Raw genomic sequence first — 5,573 nt, 5'->3', positions numbered from 1 at the left:
TTTACAAATAATGCGTTCAGATTTGTGGAACAGACAAAGCGCTGAATCACCACAAATTGGTGTCGTTACTATGACAACCAATTTGAATGTGACAAGAAAATAAATGATAAAATCGCCTTTAAAGTTGTCCAAATGAAGTCCTTAGCAATACATATTACTAATCAAAAAGTTTTGATATATTTATGGTAGGAAATAGGGCTGCACGATATATCGAAAATATCGAAATATCGCAAATGTAATTATCGCGATATGCATATAGCAAGGGCGTGCGATATCTAAATAATTTTGATAATAGGCTACTTAAATCAAAACGTTGCAAAAGGTCAAAGTTTTAGTTCGATGCATATAGCAGAGAATTGCTTGACGTTAAAAAGAGTTAAGTGCAATAAGTTGCAGAAAACAACTCTTTGCCGTCTCCTCTTGCTGTCTGACAGACTCACACCTGAAGCGCGTGCACAAGCCGCATCTCGCACAGCGTATTTTCACACACACACACACACACACAGAGAAGCGTTTCAGACGGCGCGCGAACACCAAGTTGATTCGTCTTTCGCATCTCCTCATGTTTGAACAGACACATACACACAGAATTATGTCAATAGTACCCGTCTCGACGATCATTCTCGTAAACGCAGTCAGTTATGTTTTAAATGAATGTAAACAGCTGAGAAAGAAATCGGATGTGTATCATTATACTGGATCCGTGCAGTCGGATTTAAAGGGACAGCAGCCAATAAATACGTGCTGCTGAATATGGTTAAAATTACATTTTCTGATTTGTGACATTGCTTTTTATGTACTGCTAAAACACTGCTGGTCACTTTCAGAAGTTGTAGTGATTCTTTCTTTTCCAAGAAAGAATGTGAAACAAATTGGTTATATAATTTTCATTTTTAAATATTTTAAAATATAATTTTAATAGATTTTTCACACTTTAAGCAATATCGTATCACATATCGAATATCGCATTTTTTAACAAGGTATCGAGTATCGCATTTTTTTTCAATATTGCACAGCCCTAGTAGGAAATTTACAAAATATCTTCATGGAACATGATCTTTACTTAATATTCTAATGATTTTTGGCATAAAAGAAAAATCGATAATTTTGACCTATACAATGTATTTTTGGCTATTGCTACAAACATACCCATGCAACTTAAGACTGGTTTTGTGGTCCAGGGTCACACACACATACATATACATACATACATATATATATATATATATATATATAATTTGGAAATGTATCAGTGTTGCCCTTTAAGATTTGAGTGTTTACATAATCAGTTTTATGTTATTTTGTGTGTAATCTTAAATTATCTTGTATGGGGGGGGGCCTAGGGCGACAAAATGGCTAGAAACGGCCCTGCATCTCTACATGGCTCCCTGCAATACAACTCTGATTCTTCAATCGCGCCATCTAGTGGTCTGTTATTGATTCAACCACAACTTCTACAACTGATAATGGAGCACTCAAGCGGGTACTGCGAGTCATTTTGAGGTAATTAAAATGTCAAATTAATATTTTGCGTTGAATTATTTACTTATCAGGCAAGTAGCCGCATGATAAACTGGAAATTACGCAGTGTAGTCTTTATCACCCTGCAGAGGTTTCTTTTGCAAAATAATCTGCTGACTGTACACTATCCCTCAGTTTGGGAACCACTGGAGTAGGCGATTTGTGCTCTATTAATGCGGCCTGTTATGATGGTCTGTGTTTGATTACTAATGCCTGTGTAGTATGGCGTTGCACACAGAGGACACAAACGTTCAGCCTTTACTCTTTATCATCATTTGTGTTAAAATTTGCAAAGCGTACCAAATTGAACAAAACTATATAAATGCAAAAATGTAATTCATGAATATATAACAGTATCCACGATATAGCAAAATCCATTTCATGGAATAACATAATACCGGTACTGACTTTCATACCAATCCAGTTACAGCGCGATGGAGACATTGCCTCCTCTCACATGACTTTCCCCCATTCATTCTCAATTACAACCCAGAAAACCCACAGGACGCTATGGGGTCTCTGTTGTAAGTCTATGGACTGAAGGGAGGCAAGCCTCCGCTGTAACTTTAGCTGCGGGTGTCGCTGTTGGACAGTGTTACTTTATAAAAATGAGTGACTTTTATACTTTTAATGCGATATTTAATAATATTTGCGATTTATGTTTGAAATATTGATTATTTTGTCATCCAATTTTTTGAGGAGACACTGCCTCCCTTGCCACCTTGGAGGGAACACCCCTGATAGGGGTGTAACGGTACACAAACATGACGGTTCAGTACGCACCTCGGTTTTGATGTCACGGTTCGGTACAGTTTCGGTACAGCAGGGGGGAAAAAATTAACTTTTTAAAAAAAAAATTATTAAACCGTAAGAAATTGCTCTTTCTTTAAGTAAACTCAGTTATAATTAAAACTTTCTTAGGTATAAAAATCTACCTCGGCTTATGCTCTAAACTACTGTGAGCCCTTTTACATTAAGCCTACTATAAGGTTACAGTGAACAACAGAGCCCAAACTTAAATTTAATTACTATTTATTTTTAAATACAACAAGCAACACTCAACTTAAAAAAAAAAATCTAAATTGTAAATTGCACATGATGTAGTTTTTAAATTAACTTCTAAATGATAAAAATTATATTTGCTGTTGAAATATAGCCTATTCTTTTACACAGTGCCTCTCATAGCTCGTTTCATAACAGATTTATTTAAACATTGAATAATTAAGACATCACTAACAGGTGAAGTAAAATATCACTTCATTTATCGCGCACTAACGAGCTGTGGACACTGATGACTTCCTGAGGTAGGCTAACTTAAATGCTATGTGACATTCGTACAAGCTGTTTTATTGCAGTCTTTCCGCAGTTGAAACACTGATTGAGCGATTACATGAGGCATGAGATGTTCATTCCTGTTTATTTTGCGTTAAATCTAGCAGTAAAGAGGAAGAGATGATCGCGCTGCCTTTTGAACTGAGGCGTTTATATGCAATCTGTCGCCACATCAAAGAGCGCCAAAACCGCATTTATTGTTTGAATTTCCTGAAAAAAAGTACATCATTTGAAAGATGAGACTTTGTTTCTTATCAATTTTTAAATACAACAAGCAACACTCAACTTAAAAAAAAAAATCTAAATTGTAAATTGCACATGATGTAGTTTTTAAATTAACTTCTAAATGATAAAAATTATATTTGCTGTTGAAATATAGCCTATTCTTTTACACAGTGCCTCTCATAGCTCGTTTCATAACAGATTTATTTAAACATTGAATAATTAAGACATCACTAACAGGTGAAGTAAAATATCACTTCATTTATCGCGCACTAACGAGCTGTGGACACTGATGACTTCCTGAGGTAGGCTAACTTAAATGCTATGTGACATTCGTACAAGCTGTTTTATTGCAGTCTTTCCGCAGTTGAAACACTGATTGAGCGATTACATGAGGCATGAGATGTTCATTCCTGTTTATTTTGCGTTAAATCTAGCAGTAAAGAGGAAGAGATGATCGCGCTGCCTTTTGAACTGAGGCGTTTATATGCAATCTGTCGCCACATCAAAGAGCGCCAAAACCGCATTTATTGTTTGAATTTCCTGAAAAAAAGTACATCATTTGAAAGATGAGACTTTGTTTCTTATCAAAAGTAACAATATATAAAACTGGAAGTTTCCAATGAAGTTCCGCTTGTGCAGTGGTTAAAACAATGTATTTGCGTACACATGCATACCAAACCGAAAGACCCGTACCGAAAATTTACGGTATGAATAGGCTACGTGTACCATTACACCCCTAATATTTATATATTAATTAATATACTATAAAATTAAAAGACATTTCTTTTAAATGTATAGCACAGTAATGAGGCAGCAACATATGATAGATAAGACAAGAAAGGCTATTAAGCAAGATAAAGTCCTTCTATGCAAATCCACTGATCTTTATCTACATATCAAGTATAATAATAGGAACATTGAATCATCTTGGAGAGAGTTTCATCGTCTTGATTGTCTCACCGAACGCAATGCGCAGTTTGAATGCTGAATGGAGGATGAATGGCTTCAGAACACTTGAAATATAGTGCACAAAAACTTTATGGTGCTTTATAATGTTTTTGTGCCTTTCGTGGGGCTTAACAATAACACAGAATAGTATACGCAGAATATCGGATTTGGATCGGTCTCGTCTGACCGATCAGAAAAAAGCAGTATCGGAGCGATACCAGTGGGACATTCTACCAGAAACTTACATTATCTGTCCTTGAATTGTTACAGTGAATAAAAAGTATTTCATCCAAAAATGTCTAAAACTCACTAATGGTTGATTTCTGTGAGTTGTTCTGTAAAGGAATATGTCATGCATTAGGTTCTCAGATATTTTTCTCTTTATTAAAAACACTTTTTTCACAAATCCTGTCCTTGTCCTCAGCCAAATTGGACATACAGCTCTCATAGTTTTGTTATGCTAAAAACTGTTATTTAGAAAAAAAAACTCCATCAATAGCGAGTTTAAGTTGTTATCATTCACATCAATTGATTAATAACATGAAATTGTACATAAATTCTACAAATAAATTAGGGGTCGACCGATTTTCGGCCTGGCCGATTATCGGCGCCGCTACTAAGCATTTTTATGATTATCGGTATCGTCATTTTCAAAACCGATTCACCAATAAAATAACTTAATTTTGAAACACGCTATTTGGCTCTGATGCAGCCTGCCAGAACTCACCACTCTGCGGCCTAAAGCAATCTCCGCCCACCGCCCATCTGATTTGTTGGGAGTCACGAGTCCGACCAATCAATGTGGAATTCACTCTAACTGCGAAAGCGCTTGCTAACTGGAGCTGCTTCAGTGATCACGCATCAGTTGTCTCTCAAAGGTAAGGCAGCAGCAGACGTTGCTTAAGTTGCAATAAATCACAATCCACTAACGTTACACTGAAGTTGCAAAACACCTCAATATTATCTATGATTTCCGCGATGCGGAAAACGCAGACGGAATTGCGGAATCCGGTCATATAAATGGAATTTACTGTATGATGCGGAATGTCACGGAATTTGTCAAAGTTTGGATGAATTAATCAAAAGTAGGTCAGTACACTTAAAAAGAGTCACGCTATGGACTAGTATCTGTAAATATTAAGCTGCAAAAATACAATTTAAATATGAATCCTGCATGCTCTGCGTGTCTCTGTGTATGTAAATGGCACAGACGCGTGGTTTTGTCTGCACATACAAAGTGTGCGACTCTCGCAGTGATTTCTGCTTCTGTCGTCTCACTACATGAGGACATAAATACATGAACTGCTCTGACTCCCTCTGAGAGTCACTTGAGCATTTGACAGTTTAATTTGAGTAAAACTATTGTCATATCATTTACATAGGCTACAGAAACTTAAAACCCGTCAAAATATAAGTTCGGGTTAGCTTAAAGAAATGATCAGAAATATATTACTGTGGTGCAGTATGATATACATACTACTACAACAATTATTACAAATTTGTTTAAAAGAATAATCACACAATACGCTATTTCTTCCATGTTTTAA

At 36.0% G+C, this 5,573-nt stretch overlaps 1 protein-coding gene across 1 annotated transcript in view; it reads left to right on the top strand.

The window, feature by feature from the left end:
- The first annotated feature begins 1,387 nt into the window (after positions 1-1,387).
- Positions 1,388-5,573, top strand: part of LOC107722845 (E3 ubiquitin-protein ligase rnf213-alpha-like) — a 114,572-nt gene continuing 110,386 nt past the window's right edge. The window contains exon 1 of the mRNA XM_016531338.1: positions 1,388-1,503. The gene's annotated coding sequence lies outside the window, so the exon portion shown is untranslated. The remainder of the gene's footprint in view (positions 1,504-5,573) is intronic.

This window comes from Sinocyclocheilus rhinocerous, unplaced genomic scaffold (assembly GCF_001515625.1).
Source record: "Sinocyclocheilus rhinocerous isolate Xijiao unplaced genomic scaffold, SAMN03320098_v1.1 scaffold3806, whole genome shotgun sequence".
Classification (NCBI taxonomy): domain Eukaryota; kingdom Metazoa; phylum Chordata; class Actinopteri; order Cypriniformes; family Cyprinidae; genus Sinocyclocheilus; species Sinocyclocheilus rhinocerous.
The sequence above is the reverse complement of the archived record's forward strand: the minus strand, read 5'-3'. Positions and strand labels throughout refer to the sequence as shown.